This window comes from Panthera pardus, unplaced genomic scaffold (genome assembly GCF_024362965.1).
Source record: "Panthera pardus isolate Hobbes unplaced genomic scaffold, ASM2436296v1 HiC_scaffold_3, whole genome shotgun sequence".
Classification (NCBI taxonomy): domain Eukaryota; kingdom Metazoa; phylum Chordata; class Mammalia; order Carnivora; family Felidae; genus Panthera; species Panthera pardus.
This window is the reverse complement of record NW_026526876.1, coordinates 10,033,043-10,045,978: the sequence shown is the minus strand read 5'-3', so window position 1 is coordinate 10,045,978 and position 12,936 is coordinate 10,033,043.

Genomic DNA, 12,936 nt, shown 5'->3' with positions numbered 1-12,936 from the left:
GGGGCGCCTGAGTGGCTCAGTCGCTTGACCGTCCGACTTCAGCTCAGGCCATGATCTCACGGTTCGCGGGTTCGAGCCCCGCGTCGGGCTCTGTGCTGATGTCTCGGAGCCTGGAGCCTGCTTCAGATTCTGTGTCTCCCTCTGTCTCTGCCCCTCCCCCGTTCATGCTCTCTCTCTAGAAAAGAAATAAACATTTTAAAAAATAAACATTAAAAACAACCACCTTTGTGTCAGAATTTCTATACCGTCTTAACAGACGGTATAGAAATTTCTATACCGTTAACGCTTGGCGAGAGGGAAAAACCACCTTAGCTTGACCACAGCCAGGCCTCCAGGACCCTGTGAGTCTTTAGCACAGAAAAATCCCTTTGGAAACTTCCCCTGGATTTTACCTCCCCCCGCCCACCCCCGCCAGCTGCCAAGTACACAGTCGGTGTCTCTTCATGGTCCCTGAGCAGCTCTTCCTGCCCACGGGGTCCTGTCCCCGGGCTTTAATAAAATCACCTTTCGGCACCAAAGACGTCTTCAAGAATTCTTTCTTGGCCGGCAGCCCCGAACCCCCCATCACCCCGAAACCTCATCACCTCGATGCTTTGAGAGAAGCTGGGAGCAAGAGGTGATCCTGCCTCTTGGGAGCAGTTCCACGGGACGTCTGGACGCGCGAAGCCAGATGGCTCTGAGACCAGTCCTTCTCTGGAACCTAACCAAGTCAAACGGAAGCCCGCAGTCCTGACTGGCCTTGATCTGAGAGAAGGGGGTGGGGGGGGCTGGACTGACTGCTGCTGACTAAGCTGGCCCTCGTAGGTGTGCCGGTTATCTTTCGGCTCCGTTGTTTTCACGTTACGTGTCCTTGACTCCATTGCCAGGATGCAAATACCTTATGCAGGCAGGTCTTATGATAACAGTGCTAGCAAGACTCAAATGCATGGTGGGCGGGGGGGGGGGGGCAGGAAATGACTGGTCTGGGGAAGAACTGGACAGAGCTAACCATCAGCTACGGTGCCAGCAGCCCAGGCCACATGGAGGACAGAGGTCCTCGCCCGGCAGCCCGGCTGACCTACTGGACAGGTGCCTCGGCTGCTGGCCGTGCCCGTGAGCCATCTCGGGTGCCCAGCCAGCATCGCGGGGAGCAGGAGAGCTGCCCAGGGCAATCCACAGATTCCTAGAATTACCAATGGCTGTTTGTACTAACCAGACAAGCCGCTAAATATTGGGGCATTTTATTACCTAGCCATCAATAGACAGAACACCTGTTCTTTCCAGTTCCTGAGGCTTCTAGGATTTTTTTTTTAAGTTTATTTGTTTATTTTGAGAGAGAGAGACACAGCACAAGTGGAGAAGGGGCAGAGAGAGAGAGAGAATCCCAAGGAGGCTCCACGACGTCACTGCAGAGCTTGACAATGTGGGGCTTGAACCCGCAAAACCTTGGGATCGTGACCTGGACGGAAACCAAGAACCCGATGCTTAACTCGCTGAGCCACCCAGCGCCCTTATGATCCTGCTTTCTTGAGGCGGGTCCCCACCAGCACCTGGGCTTAGCTCTGTCCTCTGCCGAATCAATCAGAGATCATCCACACTCTCCCCGGACTTAACCGACTGAGCCACCCAGGCGCCCCTCAAGTTCGTTTTTTCACCCAGGGGCTCCTCTGCTCAGAGGGTGCCTCCAGCCTCCACATACCCCAGAGTCTGGGGATCAGTTGGGAGTTTGGGGATCAGAGCCTTCCTGACTCCCAGTGCCTTTTCAGCAGCACATGATTTGTTCATCCCAGCCCCTGGTGACAAGGGACCAAACTCCAGCTGAGTCCTCTCCCTGGACCGCCCCCACCTGTGAGGTCATTGCCAGCACTGAGTGCTCATCGCAGGGGCCGGGGAATCTCTCCTCCGGCCTGGAGCTGATCCTGCAAGCGTCTGTCCCCGTGTCTGCATGATGCCATTCCGTTTTCTGTGTCTGGGGACGGCCCAGCACCTGTTCACGCAGCTCCCAGAAGCACAGCCTGATTTTGTCCCTAGACCCCTCCACCCTCACCCTCTGTCTGTGTCCTCCAGAAGGGCCTGGCTCCAACCTCAGCCCCGTGTGACCGAGTCCCTGCCGATCGTGACCGCGTGGATGCCTGACCAAGGTCAGGCCAGTGGGAGTCAAGAGATTCAATTCTTGGACTTTGGTCGAAGCCGTCGGGTGAATGGGGTCCTTGCTTGCTGGATGGAGGGCCAGAGCCCGCGGCAGCCACTTTGCCACTATGAGAGGAGAGCCCTTGGGACAATAAAGCCAATCACAGAGGACCGCAAAATCCGAGACGGGTCGTCTACACCTGCAGCTGGCTGTGCCTGGAGTGGGCCCCGTCCCTCAAGTTTTCAGTCATAAGACCCCATGGAAGCTTTCTGATGGAGCCTGTTAGGTCCCCAGGCCCTCCCTGCACCTACCAGGAGAATCCGGTCTAAAAGTATCAGAAAGACACAAAGAAACAATTCTTCTACAAATCTTCAGACGTGGCCTACAGCTCCCCCTAGTGGAAAACATTGTCTTTTCAGCGTCTGGACCCAAGGCCTTCATTTCAAAGCACCGCGTCCCCACAGTCTGTCTATATCTAGGTGACCTGGGAACATCTTTCCTAGTTCAAAAAGTACGTAATTTCTGCTGTTTCTAATCTGGATTTCGGACGTTTCCCGCCATACTTTGTAGCTGAGAACCGTAATCCTGAACAAAACGTGTTCGTGGGGCTTTCCCGAAACCACAAAGTGGATTTAGAATGTGCTAGAGCCCTTAGGAATCCATTTTTGTAACTGTCAGAAAAGCGGGAAATAAGTAGGAAAATAAAAGAAACAGAAAGCTGGAATGTGGTAGAATGTTAAAACCCAACAGCCAAGTATAAGTTCGTTGCCTTCTGGTTTCAAACACCACCTTCCACGTTCTCCTCTCGTTTCTTTCTTCTCTTGTTTAAGTGTTTGTTTATTGGGGCGCCTGGGTGGCTCAGTCGGTTGAGCCTACGGCTTCGGCTCAGGTCATGATCTCACGGCTTGTGGGTTCGAGCCCCGCGTGGGGCTCTGTGCTGACAGCTCAGAGCCTGGAGTCTGCTTCGGATTCTGTGTCCCTCTCGCTCTGCCCCTCCCCACCTCATGCTCTGTCTCGCTCTCTCTCTCTCTCTCTCTTAAGAATAAGTAAAACATTTTAAAAATGTTTATTTTTAAGAGAGCACAAGCAGGGGAGGGGCAGAGAGAGAGGGGGGACAGAGGATCCGAAGCGGGCTCTGCTCTGACGCCAGCAGGCCTGATATGGGGCTCGAACTCATGAACCTCGAGGTCATGACCTGAGCCCAACTTGGACGCTCAACCGACTGAGCCACCCAGGCGCCCCTCTCCTCTCTTTTCTCACCACTTGCCCCGCAAACCCCCATGCATGCCCAGGCCGGAGGGTTTTTGAGTTGTACCTAGTGGCCGGTCACCCTGTCCCTCCTCCCTCACTACGCCAGCGGGGGACTTGCCAAGGCCTCCGTGGAAGTGCGTGGGGAAGCCAGACAGGCGAAGGGTGCAGGGCCCAGAACGTTCCACCAGCCTATTCCGCAGTTGCCAGACCCCCAGCAGACTCAGCTTCACCACTGAGGCCAGAACGGCAAGGGGGGGCTGCGGAGACAGTGGCCCTGCCCCTCCTCGACTCCACAGAATGGTAGGTGGGGGAACCACTGCTGCCCTTGGGTCTGTGGGGCTCCAGCCCCTGCAGCCCCTGGCCTCGCCCTCCGGGGGGCCGGTGGCTCCTGAGTCCCTGCAGGGAGCTGGGCCTGCTCGCCTTGTCTCCGCTCACACGGCACCGAGGGCTGCCGCCCCCGCCCCCCCCCCGCTCTGCTAAGCGAGGGGAGAGCGGCGCCCGATGGAAGAGGCAAAACCGGATGTGTGCAAATACCCAGGTGCTTTCACGGCCAAGCTGAAGTGTCGTCAGACGTCGGAGAACCACCTTTCGAGTAAGGACTGTCCGCGTCCTGGAAAAGGTGGATGGGGAAGGACAGGCTGGAAAGATCGGTCCCCAGTGGAATGGAGGAAATACAAATGTACCTAAAATAATCCAGTGAACACCTCGAACATGCTTGCAACAGAAAGCCACATTCGTAAAAGACCTACCTGGTGTGTTGTGTGGCTTAGGGTCCCGAAGAGGAGGAAGGGGAAGGATAGGACAACCCACTGAGAGAGCGAGAGCTTAGCTTCTCCTCCTACGGAAGCAAAGCCTAAGTCTTCAGGCGCTGGAGGATAGGGAAGGGGGAGAAGGAAGGTGTGCAGAAAGAAGATCTCAGACCGGGACGTTCTTCTTTTTCCTTCTTGATTTGGAACGGGGGGAGTCCTGGCGGGGCGGGGGAACCATCCGGATGGGTATGGGGGAGCTCGTGGACACGGACAGGGATATGTTTCAAACCAGGAGAAGCCCCCCACGTCGCTGTTCCAACAGGGATCGGAGAAGGAGCACAGAAGAGGCGGAGGCAGGAGGGAACAGGGAAGAACTCTCAGGATGTGGCGTGAGGCAGGGGTCCCAGGGCTCCGGGCTTGACGCTGAGGCGACGCCAGTCTGCGGAGAAGCCAGTTGAGGCCTGGGGTGGAAGAGGGGAGGCATCGATGGCCATGGGCATGGAGGGGCAGCAGTGGACGCCATGACCCGCCCCAGGCCAGGTGGGACCTGTTGTCCCCAGCACACGCCAGCCCAGAGACCAGCCCAGCCTGGGTCAGGAGACAGCTGAGGACGGCCATCGCTCTCCCACCGTGCCCAGATGCCGCCTCGGGAGAGGCGATGAGAAGCGGGGAAGGATAGCCTTGGGGAGAAGGCAAACTTGGAAATGACTGTGTACTTGCTCCAAAGAGAGCGTCTAATCTGGAGGAGACAGATTCCACCAAGCATCACGTTAACGGATTTTCCCCTGCTGCCAGCAGTGAGAAAGGAAGGAAGAAAGGCCAGGCAGACATAAAGTGCCTCCATCATACCCACATCTGAGCGCGTGGAGATTTACAACCCGGCTTCATAAACACGAATCGGAATTGAGAACACGATAAACGCTAAAACACGATAAACCAGGAACAATGGTGGGAAAGGAAACCAGCGAAACATGTGGTGAAGTCTTAACTGCTGCCCCTTAAGCATTTGAGAAAATGCAATTGAGTAGAAAGAATCACAAAGACAGAAAAGACTTAATATTAAGACGTAAAAGATATATTTTTTTATATATTATATATTTTATGTATTTATATATGAATGTAATATATAATATAATGTTTTAATTCTATAAATCGTATAATACTATATATTATACATAACATATTATATAATATATTACTATATATTACACATAACATATATATTACTATATATTACACATAGCATATTATATAATATATTACTATATATTACACATAGCATATTATATAATATATTACTATATATTACACATAACATATTATATAATATATTACTATATATTACACATAACATATTATATAATATATTACTATATATTATACATAGCATATTATATAATATATTACTATATATTACACATAACATTATATATTACTATATATTACACATAGCATATTATATAATATATTACTATATATTACACATAGCATATTATATAATATATTACTATATATTACACATAACATATTATATAATATATTACTATATATTACACATAACATATTATATAATATATTACTATATATTATACATAGCATATTATATAATATATTACTATATATTACACATAACATTATATATTACTATATATTATACATAGCATATTATATAATATATTACTATATATTACACATAACATATTATATAATATATTACTATATATTACACATAACATATTATATATTACTATATATTACACATAACACATTATATAATATATTACTATATATTACACATAACATATTATATAACATATTACTATATATTCTATATGACATAAATATATAATATGTATAAATATAAATTGTATAATATTTATAAGTAGATAAATACACATATTTTTTAATCCGGAACTAAAATTCTAGAATTTAGAGTCTGGTTGGGGGTGGGATGAGTGGAAAGGAGGAAAGAGAAGTGTCAAAAGCTACGCCTGTTAGATGACTGTCATCAAAAAGACAAGAAGTGTTGGTGAAAACGTGGAGAAAGGGGAACCCTCGCACACTGCTGGTGGGAACGCAGACTGGTGCAGCCGCTGTGGAAAACGGTATGGAGGCTCCTGAGAAAATCAAAACTACCATATGATCCAGCGTCCCCACTTCTGGGTATTTAGCTGAAGAAAATGAAATCGCTATCTTGAAGAGTTCTCTGCACCTCCGTGTTCATTGCGGCGTGATTTACAATAGCCCGGATGAATGGATCAAAATTCGATACACACACGCACACCCTGAAATACTACGTAGCTATACAACAGAATGCAATCTTGTCATTTGTGACAACATAGATGGACCTGGAGGGAATTATGCTAAGTGACATAAATCAGACAGAGGAAGGCAAACACTGCATGATCTTGCTTATTTGTGGAATCTGAAAAAACCCAAAGTTATAGGGGCTCCGGGGTGGCTCAGTCAGTTAAGAGTCCAAATTCGGCTCAGGTTATGACCTTGCAGTTCGTGAGTTCGAGCCCCGGGTCGGGCTCTGTGCCGACAGCTCGGAGCCCGGAGCCTGCTTCGGATTCTGTGTCTCCCTCTCTCTCTGCCCCTCCCCCACTCACACTCTGTCTGTGTCTCTCAAACATAAATAAACATTTAAAAAAACACACACAAAGATGCAGATACAGAGAACAGGTTGGTTGTTGCTGGGGACGAGTGTGGGGGAAGGACAAAGGGGGTGACTATGAGCAAAGGATTCAATCTTCCCATTATAAGATAAATCACTCCCGGGGATGTAAAGCAGACTGGTCACTACAGTTAACAATTCCGTGCTGTGTATTTGCAAGTTGCTAAGGAGTAGATCTTAAAGTTTCTCACCATAAGAAAAAACATTTTTGTAGTTTATTAAAAAAAAAAATTTAGTAGTTTCTACACCCAACGTGGGGCTTGAACTCACGACCCCGAGATAAAGAGTCACATGCTCTTTGGACTGAGTCAGCCAGGCGCCCCGGAAAAAGAAATTTTTACATTCTGTGTGGTGATGGACGTCACAATATCACTGACTGTGATAAGCATTTCAAAACGTGTACATGTATAACATCATTATGCCTTTACACCTAAAAGGAATACAACGTGAGATGTCAACTACATCTCAGTTACAACACACACACACACACACACACACGCACACACACACACGCCAAACCAAGCTAATATAGTGAAAGAAACAAGTGGTTGCCCTGTGGCAGGAACTGGGACAGGACTGGCTGCAAATGGTCACCAGAGAATCTTCTGAGGTGACGAAAAGGTCCTGTATCTTGGAATCTGAAACAGGCTCCAGACTCCGAGCTGTGAGCGCCGAGTCGGACGTGGGGCTCGAACCCACAGACCGTGAGATCACGACCTGAGCCGAATTCAGACGCTTCACCGACGGAGCCCCCCAGGGCGCCCCTCAACAGCTGTGGTTGAAAAGAAAAACCACAGGGGCGCCTGGGGGGCTCAATCGGTTAAGCGTCCGACTCTGGACTTCTGCTCGGGTCACCACCTTCCCTACAGCATGGTGGCCTGGGGACAACCAGACTGCTTACACAGTGGCTCTTATAACCTCACCTGAGCACCACCTCGACCATAATCACAAGCCCGCCCAGAGCCGGAGGAAGGCAGATGGCACCTCTACCGGAAGAGCACCTAAGTCACCCTGTGGGGCCCGAGGGTGCTGGGGCCTGTCACAACACCTCACAGCCCGCCTCCAGGCCAGCACATCCCCTTCCCCCTACAGACACCCCTTTCACAGACGGCACCAATCCAGGCTCTAGGGTTTTATCATTGAAATCAGGTCTGGATGCTGGATTCCATGGGGTGCCCTTCACCCATTTCCTGAAGCTCTGGGTGAGGGTGGAGGGTAGGGGAGTGAGGGGGTGGGGGGGGGGGGGCGCTGGTCCCTGTACCTGCCCTGTACCAGCCCCGTGGGGGAGGACAAGGGCTCCCGTTGGACTCTAGCTTCAGGACATTCTTCCGGCACCCCCTGAACACTTCTGCAAGTATGAAAAGCCACGGGGAAACCCGGCTGAGTGAGAAAGATCCAGAATCTGCCAGCCCAAGGTGTGGTCTGGCCTTTTCCCTGTGGCCCTCAATGGACTGGCTCTACTACCTGGGGAATTGGGGATTCCTTCCTCAGTCCCCTTGAACAGAACTTCACAAGCCCACTTAATATGCAGATTCCCCCCCCCCATAAATACAGCACAGTACTATAAATATTTTCTCTTTCTTATGGTTTTCTTTCTTTTTTAATGTTTATTAATTTTTTTTAAGTTTATTTATTTTGAGAGAGACAGCATGAGTGGAAGAGGGGCAGAAGGAGAGAGAGAGAGAATCCCAAGCAGGCTCCTCACTGCCAGCACGGAGCCCCATGTGGGGCTCGAACTCATGAAACCGTGAGATCATGACCTGAGCTGAAACCAAGAGCCATCGGATGCTTCACCGACTGAGCCACCCCAGCTCCCCAAGCTACATCCTTGCTCCTCCTTGGCTCATGACCCCTTCCTCTGTCTTCAAAGACAACAGAATAGCATATTCCCAGTTGTCACATAGCTTCCTCGTATGGTACGTACATATTATGTAATATGTTATATTCTATATATTATGTATAATTGGATTCTTATAAGGACACCTGTGACGGCATTTCGGACCCCCTGGATCATCTCCTATCCCAACGTCCTTCCCTTTATATACGTTCAAACAGAGGAACGCCATTTAAGGAAATGAGGAAAGTCTATATCCAAGAACATGGGAAAATGCCCAAGGTATATCATAAAGAGAAAAATAGAAATTAGCAGCGGTGCCTGGGTGGCTCAGTCGGTTGAGTGTCCGACTTTGGCTCGGGTCATGGTCTCACAGTTTGTGAGTTCGAGCCCCGCATCGGGCTCTGTGCTGACAGCCGGGAGCCTGCTTCGGATTCTGTGTCCCCCTCTCTCTCCGCCTTGCCCCTGCTCACACACTGTCTCTCTCTCTCTCTCAAAAATAAAGATTTAAAAAAAATTTTTTTAAAGAAATTAACAGCAACAACCAGTCAGAAGATATAACGGGAAACTCTACAAGAGCAATCGAAAGACAAATACCTTCCAGAAAACTTAATAAGAAACGCATCGAATCTATTTAAAGAGGAGTTTAAAACTTTTCAATAAGGGACTCTCGAACAAATCAGCCTATATGCCATATTCTTGCATCGAGAGATTGAACATTATAAAATAGAAATCTTCCATAAATCCATTTTTAAATGTAATACAATAACAGTGAAAGTCGTCGTGCTTTGGAATAAAATCCTAGACGAATTGATTGTAAAGGTTATATTCAAAAATTAATGCGTAAGAATAGCCAGGAAATTTCTGGAAAAGAAAAGCAATGAGACAGGGGAAGGGGGTGGAGAGTAGCTCTATTACTTATTTTGAAATATTGTTTCAGTAATGAAAACAGTATGTTACTGGTTCATATTAGACAGACTGACCAATGGAAGCGGAGAGAAAGTCCAGAAATCAATGCAGATAGATTCAGGAATGTCCTTTATGACGAATATGGGGGAGAACTAAATTACTCAGGAAATAAGAACAAGACAATTGGAGCCAGCAGAAGAAAATCATGCTGGATCCGTAACTGATGGCAGACAAATTCCAAGGGGTCAAAGATTTAAGCATCAAAAGTGAAATATAAGTCCTTGAAGGAAACAGTGGGAGAATTTGTTTATAACCTTGGCCTGGCCAAGGCTTGTTAAATAATGACCTGAAATCAAAAAAAAATTTTTTTTAATTTTAAAAGACACACATAAAAACGTGCTTGTCGAAAACACACCCGTGTTAAAAGCAAACAAAAAAAACACACACACACGGGTAAAGTATTTTTACATTTTTTTTTCATGCTTATTTATTTTGAGAGAGAGAGAAAAGGAGAGAGAGAATCCCAAGCAGGCTCTGCGTTGGTATCACAGAGCCCGACATAGGGCTCGATCTCACAAATCGTGAGATCACAACCTGAGCCGACACCAAAAGTCGGTTGCCTAAGCAACTGAGCCACCCAGGTGCCCCAACACACTCTGGAAAATACTTTCGCAGATCATATCACAAATGTGTAATTCTCCTAACATTTAAAAAGCTCTAAAAAAAACTGTAAGAAAAATACCAATAACCCAATAGAAAAGTGGTAAATACACCGACAATTCTCAGAATATGACATACAAATGGCTTATAAACACGCAGGCGGGGCAATTTATTGGAGCAGAGCTAGTCATAGGCAAACAAGTAACTGGTCAACCAGATGATGTGGCCTCCATTCAGTGGAATACCATGTAGCTGTCACCATCTCTTATGAAACAAGACAGGAAAAGACCTCCAAGATCTGTCATCAAAATCAAAGAGCAAAGTATAGACCCATGTTACCTTTTATGTCAAAGGGAACTGTAAGAAAATATGTCTTATTGGCTTGTGTACCTCGAAGGATCCCCAGAGGATAAATAACAATCTAACGGTGACTGCCTACTCAAAGGGGCAAACTAAGAGGGCTCAGGGAGGGGGACTTTTCACAGTATTCTTTTTTTAATTTATTTTATTTTTAATCCTATGAAATGTTAAAGGTGTTACCTTCTTACGCAACAAACGCAAAATAAAATATTTTTTGAGGAGAGAATTGAGAATTACATAAAATGATATATTTTCTTTCTTTTTTTCTAATGTTTATTTATTTTTGAGAGAGAGAGAGAGAGAGTGCGAGCAGCAGAGGGGCAGAGAGAGAGAGGGCGACACAGAATCCGAAGCAGGCTCCAGGCTCTGAGGTGGCAGCACAGAGCCTGACTCAGGGCTCAACCCCATGAATGGTGAGATCATGACCCGAGCTGATGTCAGATGCTTAACTGACTTAGCCACCCACGTGCCCCTCTCAAAGATTTTTTTTTAAGTTTTATTTATTTAAGTAATCTATATGCCCAGAGTAGGATTTGAACCCACAACCTCAAGATCAAGAGCCACACGCTCTTCTGATTGAGCCACCCAGGAGTCCCCAAAAATGGTGATTTAAAGTTCATTTTCTAATTGCATAGGGAAACACGATCTATTTCCATGTTCCCTCATCACTATTCTTTTTTTTTTTTAATTTTTTTTTCAACGTTTTTTATTTATTTTTGGGACAGAGAGAGACAGAGCATGAACGGGGGAGGGGCAGAGAGAGAGAGGGAGACACAGAATCGGAAGCAGGCTCCAGGCTCTGAGCCATCAGCCCAGAGCCCGACGCCGGGCTCGAACTCACGGACCGCGAGATCGTGACCTGAGCTGAAGTCGGACGCTCAACCGACTGCGCCACCCAGGCGCCCCACTATTCTTTAACTATGACAAACTGCAGCGTAAGCCTGGCTTTTGCCTCCCATTTTAGATTCAGCGTCCTTTTCCAACTCAACTTGAATTGTTTTTTAAGAATCAGACTCCCCCAGGACTTGCCTGCTACTCTCAGATTCAAGCCGAATTGGATAAGAAGTCCTTTTGCCTCATTTAAACTTTAAGGAAACATGGTTTTCCTCGTCTACTGCTGTAGCAATTCCACAAACAGAAACTTCTCATTCCTTCTGTCAAGTCCAGATTTCATGACTTCATGGGGGGGGGGGGGTGGCTGAGGGACTAAAAATCCCAGAAGAGGGACATTTTCCCTTCTCTAAACCAGGAGAGAAACCAAGAGCTTCCAGAGGGGGAGCTCCACCTGTGGCTGAGGTTATTTATAGGACTTGGATTTAAATTTAATTCTGCCCTCTGGTAACTCCAGTGGCACCTGCTGCTTTAAGAGCTGGCCCCACCCTCTACGTAAGAGAGCTGTTTAGCTCCAGTGCGTACAGATCAAATGCAAGTTTAGCAGGCAAGACACAAGAAACATAAACAAGTTCTGCAGTGGGTCCCTGGAAGAGGGGGGCCGGTGTGGTGGCTGGAGTCAGGCTGTGTCACCTGGGCACGAGGACCAGGACGGATTTAAACTATTCTGCCCCTAGAATATAAAATGGGGCGGCCGCTCCGAAAAACATTGAACATGTGGTCCAGCCACTCCTCTTCTAGGTACAGACTCAAAAGAATTGAAAGCAGGGACTTAAATGGGTATTTGAACAGCCACGTTCACAATAGCCTAAAGGTAGAAGCAAGACAGGAGGCCATGGACAGATGAATGACTAAACACAATGTGGAATATGCACACAGTGGGATATTATTCAGCCTTTAAAAAGTAGGCAATCGTGACACCTGCTCCAATACGGATGTACCTTGAGCACATTACTCTGCGTGAAATAAGCAAGACATAAAAGGACAGATACTGTACGATCCCACTTCTACGAGGTACGTAGAGTGGTCAAAGTCACAGAGACTTTGAATGGTGGTTGCCGGGGCTGGGAGAAGGGGAGATGGGGAGTTATTGTTTACTGGGTCTGGTGGTTCAGTGTGGGATGATGGAAAGTTTTAGGGACGGATAGTGGTGACAGTGGATATATTTCATGCTGTTGGATTGCACACGTACAAATAGCTAAAATAGTAAATTTTATATTATGCACCTTTTGCCACAATAAAAAAAAAGTTTAAAAAAAGTTGGACAGTTAAGCAACTGAGCCACCCAAGCACCCCTCAAAATGTTTTTTTTAATTTTTTAATGTTTATTTATTTTTGAGAGAGAGAGAGAGAGAGACAGAGTGTGAGTAGGGAGGGGCAGAGAGACAGGGAGGCACAGAATCCGAAGCAGGCTCCAGGCTCTGAGCTGTTAGCACAGAGCCCGACGCAGGGCTTGAGCCCACAAACCATGAGATCATGACCTGAGCCGAAGTCA